The sequence below is a fragment of the Rhinichthys klamathensis genome, unplaced genomic scaffold (assembly GCF_029890125.1).
Source record: "Rhinichthys klamathensis goyatoka isolate OS25496 unplaced genomic scaffold, OSU_Roscu_1.1 h1tg000240l_1, whole genome shotgun sequence".
Lineage (NCBI taxonomy): Eukaryota > Metazoa > Chordata > Actinopteri > Cypriniformes > Leuciscidae > Rhinichthys > Rhinichthys klamathensis.
This window is the reverse complement of record NW_026606762.1, coordinates 121,477-136,966: the sequence shown is the minus strand read 5'-3', so window position 1 is coordinate 136,966 and position 15,490 is coordinate 121,477. Positions and strand designations below refer to the sequence as shown.

Sequence of the window (15,490 nt, the reverse complement as noted above, 5' to 3'; positions counted from 1 at the left end):
ACTGTACAGCTAATAAGTATCTAGCTTGACATGGTGCAGAGGTTAAATACAAAACAGCTGTCAAAAAGTGGACAATAAATGCTAATAATACTAATATATATATATATATATATATATATATATATATATATATATATATATAAGCTTAATAATTCAATGCGTTTATTTCATGAGAATGAATGAATGCATAAAGTTACTCTTTTGTGAATCATTATTATAAAGTAGCCTATTTATAACAAGACATTTATAACAAGTTTTTTTTTTAATCTTTTCTCCAAGACATGCACCAGTGTTGTCATAGATTAACCCATGAGACAACATGAACAAAGTGCGGATCAGCATGTCTGTGTGGCGACTAGACGTTCCACTTACGCCTGGATCTTGAAGGACCCCAATTTTCTGGGTATTAATGAGAGCACCTGCTCAGGGACAGGCTTCAGTGTCAGTGGATCACTTTGTGTATCAATGCCTGGCTGGCTGCACGGCTTTTTGTTTCACCACTTGAATCATCAGAGTCGTTTGAAATCAATTTAACAATCGTTCCTGAGAATGATTCGAGTATGTAAATGTGGCCCGGCGGTGAAAAACAGGGTGAGCAGGCAAAGAGAGAAAGAGAGGAAGAGAGAGATGCAGAAGTGGCAGTGAGCATCTATTACTGCATTAAAGAGTCGAATCCTTTAATTCCACTCCCAGCAGGACACTGTGAAAGCAAGAAACAAAAGCAGCGAGAGGGACACGGACAGACAGAGACGTAAAACATATAATTGCACTGATGAATAACCGTCAATCGGGGGGTGGGGGGTTGGGGGGGTATAGAATACATATATAATATATTACTTATTTCACTATTTTTTGTTGTTGTTGTTGCAAATCATCATTTGGAATGGGGATATTTTTCCCTCAATTAGAGGAACTAATAACTGAACAGACACTGTAGTCAAGCAAATTCTAAACAAAAAATACAGTAAAATTCAATTTCAATTGAGCTTTATAAGCACAGTGTTCTTTCCAGTGTTAATTTATTTACCATTGAAGTGGGGTTGGGCTCTAATCAATGGATTTGTTCCTTTTTTTAATAGCCAACAGCCTTTTTTGTAGTTTCCACCACAGCCATGAGACATTATTTGCTACATGCTAGTCAGAAGTAGGTGCACGGGTTTGTTTTAGAGGCGGGACATTCTCGCTCCGAGGAGCATTTGATTGGACCAAATGAGTGAGTGCAGGATGAGTCATCAATATGTTGGGTCTGTTTTCAGGGAAGAGAAAAGACTGCACATTTTAAATGTGTGTTTCTACAAAACTACACTTTTATATGATCTTCAAAACAGATGTTATTCAATCGTTAAGCATTCCTTCTCGAGAGTCGCGAGACAGCTAATGCAGACACATTATTTTTCAGATATAAATCTCTTTCAAATCATCGCAAAGTTCACCATGTTGTTTACTTCTGTTGTTCACCAGCAATATTGTAGCAAATACAGTACATTGTGAATATTTGATATACCGAACAGTCCTCTTCTGGACATGCATCTGCGTTCTGAGGCTAAGTGCATAAACATACACAAAAGTGCTGAGAGAAAGACAAAAACAAAAAAAAAATCTGCAGATTTCAGACACAAGAGGTAAACACAAAAGCTCTGGAAAGATTCAATTAAGCATCATATCCACTGACCTCATTGCCATGGTTACCAAAAAGTAGAAAATATTAATTAAGTCTGCACTAAAGAAGAGAAAAAGATAGAGGAGAAAGACAGATGCAATGTTTATACAGATGCAATGTTTCCAAGAGTAAGTGCAATTTAATAAGGTTCAAAACTGTAGTCTGTTGCGTCTGTCCTCTCGCTATGCCCACTAAAACCTCCTGAACATGATCATCTTTATGTTGACATCGAACCCAGGCAGTTCAGTTGACCTTGAGGAGTTCCTAATAATGCACTTTTCATTATGAAATGAAACATTCTGTTCTATGCCTAATGAATGCACAAAGAAAGAGGAATAGAAAACGAGAGAAATGAGGGAGACACTCAATTTTCTTCAATCAGTATATATCAGAGTATAGGGGAGAATAAGCCGTATCAATTTTATTTACATTGTTCTCTAGAAAAGGAGAAATGAGATAAATGTAAAACTAATGCACCTGAACTGAAGTAATCTGCTATCAACTAACATTTTAAATGACGAAACGCATTTTAGAGGTTAGAGGTGTGTGTGTGTGTGTGTGTGTGTGTGTACGTATATGTATATGTATATGTATATATATATATATATATATATATATATATACATACTCACCTAAAGGATTATTAGGAACACCATACTAATACTGTGTTTGACCCCCTTTCGCCTTCAGAACTGCCTTAATTCTACGTGGCATTGATTCAACAAGGTGCTGAAAGCATTCTTTAGAAATGTTGGCCCATATTGATAGGATAGCATCTTGCAGTTGATGGAGATTTGTGGGATGCACATCCAGGGCACGAAGCTCCCGTTCCACCACATCCCAAAGATGCTCCATTGGGTTGAGATCTGGTGACTGTGGGGGCCATTTTAGTACAGTGAACTCATTGTCATATTCAAGAAACCAATTTGAAATGATTCGAGCTTTGTGACATGGTGCATTATCCTGAAGTAGCCATCAGAGGATGGGTACATGGTGGCCATAAAGGGATGGACATGGTCAGAAACAATGCTCGGGTAGGCCGTGGCATTTAAACGATGCCCAAATGGCACTAAGGGGCCTAAAGTGTGCCAAGAAAACATCCCCCACACCATTACACCACCACCACCAGCCTGCACAGTGGTAACAAGGCATGATGGATCCATGTTCTCATTCTGTTTATGCCAAATTCTGACTCTACCATCTGAATGTCTCAACAGAAATTGAGACTCATCAGGCCAGGCAACATTTTTCCAGTCTTCAACTGTCCAATTTTGGTGAGCTCTTGCAAATTGTAGCCTCTTTTTCCTATTTGTAGTGGAGATGAGTGGTACCCGGTGGGGTCTTCTGCTGTTGTAGCCCATCCGCCTCAAGGCTGTGCGTGTTGTGGCTTCACAAATGCTTTGCTGCATACCTCGGTTGTAACGAGTGGTTATTTCAGTCAAAGTTGCTCTTCTATCAGCTTGAATCAGTCGGCCCATTCTCCTCTGTCCTCTGGCATCAACAAGGTATTTTCGCCCACAGGACTGCCGCATACTGGATGTTTTCCCCTTTTCACACCATTCTTTGTAAACCCTAGAAATTGTTGTGCGTGAAAATCCCAGTAACTGAGCAGATTGTGAAATACTCAGACCGGCCCGTCTGGCACCAACAACCACGCCACGCTCAAAATTGCTTAAATCACCTTTCTTTCCCAGTCTGACATTCAGTTTGGAGTTCAGGAGATTGTCTTGACCAGAACCACACCCCTAAATGCATTGAAGCAACTGCCATGTGATTGGTTGATTAAATAATTGCATAAGAAATTGAACGGGTGTTCCTAATAATCCTTTAGGTGAGTATATATATATATATATATATATATATATATATATATATATATATATATATATATATATCAGTATATCTATCTATCTGTATATATATATATAAATGATACCCTGTTTTAGGGGTTGACACATCTTACCCCATTCTCCCCTACAGCTTCTTGTCAATGACAAACCAACTTTACTAAATGAGCTTCTTCTTCTTGTCAATACACATAGATCCTTCTACAATAGTCTGTGCACTCTTAAAACTAAAGGATCCAAAAAGTTTTTGTTTTTTTCGCAATGATGCCATAGAAGAACCAATTTTGGTTTTCAAAATTGAAAAGAACCTTTCAGTTCTGAAAAGAACCATTTTTTTTCTTAGAGTGAAGAACATTTCAATATTCTAAAGAACCCTTGTGCAACGAAAAGTTTAAGGTTCTCCATAGAACCATTAATGCCAATAAAGAGCCTTTATTTTTAAGAGTGTATGCATGTTGCTATGAGAGTTCTTCCTCTATGTGTCTCCTTGAAGGGGTACACATCTATGTTTCTGATCCAGAAAAAGAAGGGAAAGGAGAGAGACAGTAAAACAAATTCCACATGCATATTGCTACAGACACTAAAAAATTTTGACAATAATTTTCAATCATCCTGAGCCGTGGTGCACTGCTTTGGCGTATTTGGCTGCACGGCGCTGAGGGGGGAAAGTTGAGCATTGTTCTGTTTGATGAAACTGTGGAGTGTTTGCTCGCTGTCTGCAGGGACTGTCTTGAAAACAAGCTATCTGAAAACTCCCCCCGCTGTGCGAAATGTTAAATAAACAAAGGCACGGATAAACAAAATCCCTCCATTTTAATGTCACCGAGAAGAAAGACCATGTTTTAATGCTAAGATTGCTGCTGGAAGCAAAAGTGCTGCCGACACAGTTTTATATGAAGTTTACACATCAGTTGGATCTGGATTATAATCACCTTTAATAATTATAAGGTTATGAGAAAGCAGAATGACTAAAAGAGAGAAAAAGGCGCAAAGACAAAAGACAAAGATTCATTGCGACGAACTCTCAAAGAAAACTCACACGCGCCATTCAAGGAAAGCATTTAAATATACTCTAGTGAAATGTTTTAGAGATTTCAAATATCTTCTAAAAAAACAAGGAATAACCAGTTTTTTATAAAGCTGTGTGACGGTTGTTTAGCAGAAGGACGACTTCATTGCTCAGAGGGTGCTTTTTCATAGCTCAGGGGATTTGTACGTTGCGTTTTATTTAAGCATCAACTTTTTCCTCAGATGTTTCTTCTAAAGTTCCTAAATGTTGAGAAATAAAGATGTAAACAAATGAAACAATCACTGACATTCAGTAAGAGTACAAAGCAATAAAGTGAATGTGGATATCAGATCGGATCATCTGTTTTTTAAAGAATTAGCTCTTATGGAAATCTCGGCAAATATGAGCACAGTTTGAGATTATTGAGATCTCTTCGAGAAACATGTGGAAAAAATCACCAAAGGTATTTTACCTCAAAAAGAGATATCTGACGAGCAGAAGATGTAAGAAATGTAATTTCGGTTTAGGGGAACAATTGAGATCTTAAAGAGATTTCATTTCTTTCCTATGGGAGAGGATAATGGGTCTTCAGTATGCCACACTATAGGATGTCTAGCTCAATGATGTTTTAAACAAATGTTGCTCTGTCATACTGACCTTTTTCCAGGTTCTTCCATCTCAGCTCTAACTTAAACTAAAACAATATAACCGCGTGGGTACAGTATGTCATGCAGGTGAAATTTGAAATTTGCACTAGGAGTCAGAACCAGTCCGTTTGCTACAGACTCCATGAAGAACCACGTGATCAGAAACAATTTAATTCCCCAGCATCAGCCATCTCCACCTGATATGCTCCAGCAAGGTCATTAAGCTCGCCCTTGAAGGTCATGTGATTAACGAGCGGCACAATCTCTGCGCAATAACGTGTGTGAGCACGGCTCATATTCAATGGACAGCAGGGCCTGAGAGAATGAATAGCCAGAGACAATCAAGGTCCTCCAGAGCATCTTCACACTGCCCAAACACACATAAACAAAGCATCGCATCACCTAATTAGTTTCAATTAGCTTAAATCGGCTTCTGTTTACACAATTAAAGGTGGTCAAAGTCATATGAGAACGTCTGAGGATCACAGACTTAAAAACAGGTACTGAGTGTAGAGTCAATATGTTCAAACCTAAATACATTTGACAGCATATTGCTTGTATGAACCCGTTTAGTGCACTTTGCATGTTTAAAACAAATATACGGTCCTTTTTGTCACTTTGTATAAATCAACACAGCTGCCTAGAATGTTTGGAAGTCGGATTCATTTTAGCTCATCTTTTCTATCAGACAGTTCTTTGAAAAGAACTGTTATGCACATACTCATTTGATTTGCAAAACATTTTAGTTATATATTAATATATTTTTCCAAAAGTGTAGCTTAAAGTTGAACCACTTTAAAAGAGTGATTACTTTAAAGGTATGAGTAGTTGTAGCTACAGTTTTACATATTAGCTATATATTACAGATCCTCCCGTCACACGGTTTAATTGATGCTGACAGTGTGGAATCACGAAGACTTCACAGCTCATCATAAACACTGATTACTCACATCAATGCCTATCAATGGAGTCCAGATCAACTGATTGATTCAATCACAAAAACATGTATAGCTCTGATGAGCAATATGAATGTTTTGTTACTAAATTGAACAAAATAAGTTGTTTCTCAATAAATAAATGTGTCTCAGCCTTGTCAACCTCAACACAAAACCTTTATCTTTAGCATAAGCATTAATATTACAATCATTTATTTTTAAAACAAAAACAATCAATTCTGTGGTTGAAAGGTCTTTCACAGTTTTTGACAGTTCTGAGGGCAAGGATGGAGAAACTTTAACATGAGTAATAGAAAACAAGAAAGTCATCTTTTGATTTCCTTAAAAAAAAAGTGTGTTAGGTAAGGTTTAACAATGTCAAAATGGTTCCCCTGGATCCCATAAAAAATAATAATTGGTGAATGGACAAAGATGATGCAATGGATCTTAAAATGGAACGTTCACGAAAAATCCACAGAGTGAATGCTTATTTCACACTTACTTAAGAGCAAGTGAATGGGGAGAGAGAAAAAAAAATAAGAGAAAAGCAGTGTTAGAGGAATAAACTCAGCTCTGAGGATGAGTGCAATAATGGTTCCGCTCTTCACCTCAAACCCACTGCATCAGGAAGTGAAGAAATAAAATCACGTCCTTCTCACACACACTCCATGAACATGCCCACCATGTCGCAATCTCACCTTCAATTTAGTGTGAAAGAAACACTTCCACCGGTGTTGTCCTTCTAAAGATTGCCGTTCTAAAGATGCAGATGGAGCACAAATTTAGCCCCGACTAATTCCTGAAAACTGTTTCCAGCAAGTTTCCTTTTCTTACTTTAGTACAGATGAACATATTGTAACATTTTTGTCAAATGTATGTCTCTCTCTCTCTGAAATGTCAGAGCTTCAGAACCCCTCTCTCCACCCACAGTGCTGAGAAACTCCCTCCAGATTCAAGAGCTCATGAACACATCAAACACACTGACCATTATTAACAATCAGATCATGTGAAACAAGTGCATTTTAAATAAGAAATACTATATTAAAATAGTAAATACTATAAAAAAATACAAAAAACAGAATGTACACACACACACACACACACACACACACACAAACGTTTGTTTCACTATTTTAGTGAGGATATTGCATAGACTTTCATTGATTTTATATCAGCTAAATGATATTTTCTATGGCCTAACACTAACCATAACCCTACTTAACACAGAAAACCCATTTTACATTTTCTAAAAACATCATTTAATTTGATTTATAAGTGTTTTTCCTCAACGTAGGAAATACCTGAGGTGGTTTTTATACTGTACAAACTGTATATTCTGTCCCCTTACACTAACCCTACCCATCACAGAAAACTTTCTGCATTTTTACATTTTCGAAAAAACTCATTCTGTATGATTTATAAGCTTGTTTCCTCATGGGGACCTCAATTTAGGTCCCCAAGGTGATACAAGTCCCCATGAGTCTGTGTGCATTCAGTCCCCAACGGGATAGAAAAACATGTACACACAAACACACACACACACACACACACACACACAGTTACATGTATATATATATATATATATAGTAGACATGATAGGCTGATAAAATATAATTGTAAACAATATGGTCACTATTAAATTTTAATAAAGAGAAATAGCCATTTTAAAATATCAGAAGTGTAAGACAAACAGCTTAAATGACATTTTTCAGTTTACTTTATTCCAGATTTAATTATCATATTATTGTTATATTCGTATTATTACAATTAGCCGTACAATTTCGGATTATTACGATTAGATGATAGATAGATAGATAGATAGATAGATAGATAGATAGATAGATAGATAGATAGATAGATAGATAGATAGATAGATAGATAGATAGATAGATAGATAGATAGATAGATAGATAGATAGATAGATAGATAGATAGATAGATAGAATTAAATTGATTTATAGAGGGGAAAAGACAAAAGGCACTTTAAAATGGTGACATGTTCAGTGTGTTCAGGCTTTCCTGAAGCATGATCATGATGTGGGGCGGAGAGAGTGAAAGAGGAAGTGAGGCCATGCTGAGAGAGGGAAATGGGCTGGAGGACATTTCACGCTCATAGTGGCCAGTGAATTGGAATGACTGCAGCGCGGCATGATTTGAAGGTCAGGAGATAGTGGATTATATTCCAGAGGTAGAGAGAAGAGGCGGATGACGGGGAGGGGGATGGAGGAATAAACACACTCTCCTCCCCTCCTTCGTTCGGTCTTTCTTTCTATTTCTTTCTTTTCCCATTATTTCCTTTTTTTTTTCCCCATCTTGTCTTTTTTCCCCGATTACAGGACAGGAAGGCAGAATGAAAACACCAAGGCACCAAACCGACAGCCATTAGTCTCACACATCACGTCCCATGCGCGCACACACACACACACACGACACGCTGAGAAATCTCATTTTAGTCTTCTCTGACGTACTACCTCCCCATACTGGCCACTAACATCTACCCCCAGCCCAAAAGAGAGAGAGAGAGAGAGAGAGAGAGGCAGAAAAAGAAAATGTGTTTTACACAAACAATAACAGCGCTATCAGGCAGAGCGCAGCATTCCGAGAGCGTGATTTAATAAAAACAGAGCGGGATTGAATTATCATATTTTAACTGGATGTGTGTTTCAGTTAGAATGTGTGATTCAGGCCTACAAATGATCCGAACGCTTTTTGCGAGGTGCAAGACAGCCCTCTCTCTTCCTCTCGGTGCTTCTCAAAAATGGAAAAGAGGCGGACGAGGGGGAAGACAAAGAAGGTAAACTAATAAGCCCTGTGGATATCAGTGGCACAGAAAATAAACCGAGATGGCTGGAAAGCCAAAGCTCTTGTTTGATCTGGCTGCACGTACAGTACCGAGTGTATCACAGAAGCCCAGACGCGAGAGTTTGATGAGGATTATCCACATGATTGCAGTAATCAGATGGAATGAGATGCGAGATGACCATCTGTATTTGCCCCAGACGGTGTGATCGCTCCTCAGACCCTCTGAGGGATTTTACACATTCGACTAACGTGGAACAGAACAGCACGACACGGTGGAGGAACATCAACAACAACAAGGAAGCACAACAAACGCTGTGACGGGGATGTCAGGAGAAGACGTGCAAATCAAGCAAACTTGTGTAATTAAATTAATTCCAGACGCACATCAACTTTTTTCTTGTATCTGCCTTGGGCGTTCTGCGTCTCTTTCGTAATGATGTCCTAACACAAAACAAACAGCAGGCGGAACATGAAAGTGCTCTTTTTTCTTCCACCTATCTAACTCTGGCATTCCGGTTCTTCAGTTCAGGATTCTTAGGATTAAAGATTAAAGTATTGTTTTTTTGTGCACTGGTGTAAATTAAATTCAGGCGGGCACTTTTAACAGACGTCACAAAGGGGTTGGAGAGTATTCTGGATTGTTGTGCCTGTGCTGATGCATGTAAACATGCACATCAAAAAACAAGCAACCAATCCACGGCTCCTGGATGCTCGGTCAACATGGACTGAGATGTCTTATAGGCAGAGAACAGGTGTCAATCATCTCGTGCAGCCAATAGGCTCGTCTCCTGCGAACGCAGCATGCCGGACACACACGCTTCCTTGTGAGCACCAAGATGCAGGATTTAAAGAATTTGAAATGGACACCAAAATCATGCCTGGATTTGAATATTCTTTAATTCACAACACGTTCTTTTTAATACTGTAGATCAGTGTCATTAGTGGGCTATTGCACCGATTTCATTCTGATCAACTGAAATATTGTGAAATCCTTTAAAAAGCCAGCAGCTCAGATAAGCACATCTCCATCCAGAACATCCACATGTCCTCGGGGCAACACACCACAGACAAGAGAAATGAACATGTTTCACATGCACAGTTCAGACACTGCCTGTAAACACAAGCTCCAATTCAAACCTGTTCTTAAAAAATAAATGCAACTAATGATATCCTCACAAAAATACCAACAGATGCATTAAAACATTTTTAATATAATATTTGGGGTTTTAATGTGCTTTTCTTTCTTAAAAAAAAAAAAAGGAGAATTAAATTGAATTTGTTCTACAGAAGAAAATAAATAGTAGGTCATTAGTGTGAAGGATAATTATAAATTGATCTTCAATCAATGAAAAATAGATTCATTTATGTTAATATCATTTATTTTAATTAATTAATTAGTTTATATTAAATTACATTAACATGTTACAATATACAGCAAATTAATATTTGAGGTAAATTAATAGAATCAAGAATCATATTAATTTAGACATAACTTTACAATATGGTCTCATTCGTTAACATAAGTTAATGTATTAACTAACATGAACTGACCATGAGCAATACATTTGTTACAGTATTTATTCATGTTAGTTAATAAAAATCCAGCTGTTAATTGTTTGTTCATGTTAGTACACAATGCATTAACAAATTTGATTTGAATAAATGTTGAAATTAACAAAACCTGTTACCTTTAAAATCTGTGTTAAATAATAGTTATTACCAAATATGGTTAATAATTCAAATATTATATGTATACATCATGCACATATACAAATCAACCAATTTGTGTTGTTAATGTACACTGAATTGCCAGAACTTGTAGATTGTAAAAAGCCAACAATATCTGGTCATCATCACCATCACTTTACAAACAACCCCAGACTGAAATGACACACAGAGTGACAGTAACTAATATAAACCATCTGAATGTGATGCTTACACTGAACACATTTTACATTAGCAGGTCGATCTTCAGTTCACAGTTCAATCGGGTCAGCATATGAAGCCACAGCACATGCGTGGAGCATCTCTGGCCTCTCCCAGACGATAAGACGGGATAGAGGCCGGCCACGCTGTTCTCGTCCATATGAATGACTGTCTGTGTTAAGCCCCAAAAGCTGTCATTAATCCTGGATTTGAGGTGCAGAGACGAATTTTGGTCATGTTATCAGAGCAGAGCCGAAAACCTCCATATTTACTAGCACAGCTGCACATCAGCTAACTGGCTAAATCAAGGCCGTGTCCTGGGAACACTACAATACTACTATTTAATCGAAATATTACAGTTTATGTCAAATTTCAATTTTATTTTAAAAGTATTTTCTAGATAATGCAAGTAATGTTTCCAAATACTAAGAAGGATACTTGCTCAAATTCTGTACAAATACGCAATATTTTGTGGTATAAAACGGCATTTGAATGCACATTATGATTAGAAATACATGGTATAGTATAATATAAATATATGTGAAACGATATAAATCGAATCAGATGGAAAAAAAATGTACAGTATATATTGCACGTATATTACACAACAAAATACTATGTAATAGTTATACAGTGTTGTGATGCAACCCTCATCTCTTACTTTCTCTCTCTATGACACAAGCAGGCCAAGCTGAGATCCCAGGTACTGATACAGCCACCCACTCCAACACCAATATAGAGACCTGGACCACCGAACATACACACATGCACTTAAATCATGCAGTAATACACTCTGTCAGCAGACACGGCAAGAAATGGGCACATACGTAAACACAAAACAAATCTGGGCCCTGAAATAGCATTGAAAATGACACACGTACATGCGATCTGAAGCGTACGAACACACAGCCAGCAATGACTACTGTATTTATATAGAGATGCGCTTGTGCAGGGCTTTAGGACCTTAGATTTAAAGTGCTAGTGTGTGTTCATTCTGATGAATCTGCCAGTAGAGTTAGAGACCTGAAGTAAGAATTTATCATCTTAAAACAGCCAGATGAGGACGCACACACACTTGCACACACTCGACTGGAGGAAAATCAGAGCTCGCCGGCAGCAACTCAAGCTACACACAAAAACACATGCTGTGAAATCCAAATCATGCTCTACTCAGCCACTGTTTCATAGTGTGTGTGTGTGTGTGTGTGTGTGTGTGTGTGTGTGTGTGTGTGTGTGTGTGTGTGTGTGTGTGTGTGTGTGTGTGTGTGTGTGTGTGTAAGCACTTGTCCTCTGAGTATCTCCGTGCCGAGTTTTCAGTCTAGAGGAGAGCGGATGCAGCACAGCACACCATGTGGTTTGGAAGCAGAATTATTTCCTTTTTACATCTCACATAATGTAGCATATGTTTGCAATTTCACAATACAGCTGGTGTTAACATTTAGAATAAATAAGACGAAATAGAAAAACTTAATGCTTCTGCAAATCATCTGATGCTTAAAAACATATTAATATAGACTAACTTTTACACATTTGCTCTAGCGTTTAACGTGAGGTGAATGGGAAGTCGCGCAAGGGTGTATCTCGTCGTGCTGTGTGTTAATATGTGTGTGTGAGCATTCAGTCCTCCAGCCAGACTGGGTGCTGCTTATTTCTCCATCACAGCTCAAATGAGATCCCGCGCTGAAATAAATCACTGTCGCCACAGAAATGCAGCGACAGCCATGATAGATGGCTGAAATGTGTGTGTTGATGTCTTTAGTGTTGCCGACAAATTTGGTAAATCTCGCCTATTCCATTGCATGTGGGGTGCGAGGCATCTGAATGTTGACACGAACTATGAGAAGAGGCCCATAGAGTAACATCAGCATGATACAAGTCAATTTGAACTGTCTTGTCCAGTCAAAAAAATCAGGTGTTTGAATGTACAAGTTACAATTACTAATAAATAGGTGAAAATGTACAATCAAAAACATTCATAAGGCTGTTGCTGACAGTGAGTGAAATCCATGTTCAAGGGGGAAAGTGTTTTCTTTTCCTGTAAAAAAAAAAAAAAAGAAGAAGCCTGGTGTGTGTACAAGTTACAATTACTGATGTAAATAATAGGATAAATGTCAGTCAAACAGTCAAAAATTGTTTACAAAACCGTTCGTAACATTGTAGTTGACGTTGAGCTGGAATCCATGTTCATGGGTGAAAGTGTGTTTCTCATGACGGAGGGTTTCACCCATGTGCGTTCGGGTCATGAGTGCAGTGACCCCCGTGTGTAATATGTCAACGCTGTGTACGTAAGTCCTGCGTACGGCACGGCTGTCCGTCACGCAGACGCATCACTATGACTCAAACGGTGACTTAATATATTTCCCCCCCCTCCCAAATCTTTGTATCTGACCAGACCCCCCCAGTGCCTAAATATAGACCCCGACACACACCAACAGAGACACAACACCCCGTTTCTGACTCAATCAGATCTATAACGCTACAAACGCGAGACATGTTTGTCTTTCGCACACATAAAACCTGCAACATGGCACCTGTGAATTCGCAGACACTTCTAATGGCAGTTGGCCTGCTCCTGAATCCAAAGCCCCCCAACAAGCCAACGCTCGCACCTGGCAGGATCAAACAAGCGTGCACTCCCCACAAACTCTCTTACAATCAATACTTTCAGCCAACACCACGCAGCAGTCCCAGCTCCATCACACACACACACATATACAGAGAGAGAGAGTGTGGAACAGCACTCCAAAGAGCAGAAAGCAGTGTACTGACCTTTCTGTCTCTCTTTTTTTGCCTCCTTCCTTTCTTTCTTGCCCTCCTTGACGTCCAATCCACACTTGTCTTCTGGCTGCTGGTGCTGGGGCTACAGTAGTAGAGGAACGGTAGTGTGTGAGTGAGAGAGAGTGAGTGATCCTGCTCAACCTGACTAGAGCGGGCGCATTAGTGTGATTTCACACCCAGGCTGCAGCCCTGCCTACTGTCCTGATGGGGTTCCTGAATGTGCTGCTTATTTAGAGAGCCGGCGTGCTGTACCTGGGCTTGCAGGCAGGCTGCTTAAAGCAAGAGCCAACATCTAGAGTGCATAATACCCCCACTCTCTCCCTCTCTCCGTGTGTGTCTCTCTCTCTCTCTCTCTCTCTCTCTCTCTCTCTCTCTCTTTCCCTCCCGCACACACACAAACACTAGTACGCTCTCCTAGTCGCTGGCTGGCTGGAGAGGTAGACGCCGGCTCGGGCGTTCACGCAACCGCACGCGTACCTTTGGCGGAGCCGGTGCGAGAACACACACTTGCAGATTTCTTTCCTTTCTAAGTGTTTAGAAGGCAATTTCGACAAGGGATTGCTCCCAATCTACTTGGATGATCCAGATGGATGAGTTATAATATGCTTTCCAGTCTCTTGCTTTTTTTTTGTTTGTCTGATTCTAGTTATTTTAGCCTATTATCGAGCTGCCACGTGTTTTTGCAGAGGGAATGCCTCACTCTCTTTCGGATTCGGTCCCTCGACCGCTTGTCTCTGTGGGACGCGTCGGAGGGGGGCGGATGGGTGCACTAAATTGTGACTCAGGCTGAATGTGTATTAGTCAAATTTATTATTTATTGCCAAGCCGCATTCAGTTTTTCCCCCTCCGCACACACGGATAGATGGAAAAAAGGGGGATGGATGGGTAGGGTCAAGGGTGCGAGGATTTTATTGTGGGGGGTTTGAGATATAGCCAGTGGTCATGATTTGGTGAGCGAGGCCTAGAGGGAGGTGAAAAGAATATATAAGATATTAATTTAATTTATTTATTTATTCAGCCAGTCCGCATGCCTTATCAGGCCGGTGTCTCTTAATGACATCACTGGCAGCTTCTCCAAGCTGTCCAAAATCACCCTGCCTCTCATTTTTCTTCAAAATGACTTCAATTCATTGTGTGTGTGTGTGTGCGCGCATGTGTGTGTGCGAGTGTGGTACTGCCTATATCTAAAATTGAGAATAATGCTATCCAATGGGTCCACACTTTCACGCAAGATAGCCTCAGATCCCAAACTATCAAATAAATCAGGCAAAAAAAAAAAAAAAAAAAAAAGTAAACGGCCAATAAAAATGGTCTTCTTTTCAAATTATTGAATAAATATTATTACATAAAATATCAGTTCTACTTCAGTTTGAAATTTTTTAAATAAGAAAAAAAAAAAAAATCATTCAATACAGCATTTCCCAAACCTAATCCTGAAGGCACAGCAAAAGTACCATATTTTCCAAAGCAACTTATATTATACAATTAACGTTACCCACACAAAATAAATGCGCAAAGCACACACATTTGGATTGTTTATGCTTGCGGTTTATAATAAATGTTGTTTATAATGAATGCCACAATAATCTTTGTTTTATACAGAATATACTATTCTGTTCTGAACAGATTTGAAAAGATTTGTTGTGGAGTGAGGAGAACTAAAATACAAGTTTATACTGTTTGTAAATGTTTTGTTTAATTTACCGGTATTTTGACTTGTATACAGATGTGACTTATCTGTGGTTTTGTCTTCTTTCAACAAGGCACTTTTGACCCGGTGCGACTTATTTTCCAGAAAATACGGTGCACATTTTCACTCTTCCTAATCAAAAATGCCTGATTCAACTCATCAGCTCATTAGTAGAGACTTGAATGGGTCAGATGCGG

The 15,490-nt window shown here is 38.9% G+C and overlaps 1 protein-coding gene across 1 annotated transcript in view; it reads right to left on the bottom strand.

Annotated features, from left to right (window-relative positions):
- Positions 1–13,820, bottom strand: part of zfhx3b (zinc finger homeobox 3b) — a 243,566-nt gene extending 229,746 nt beyond the window's left edge. The window contains exon 1 of the mRNA XM_056265742.1: positions 13,595–13,820. The gene's annotated coding sequence lies outside the window, so the exon portion shown is untranslated. The remainder of the gene's footprint in view (positions 1–13,594) is intronic.
- Between the last annotated feature and the right edge of the window lie 1,670 nt (positions 13,821–15,490).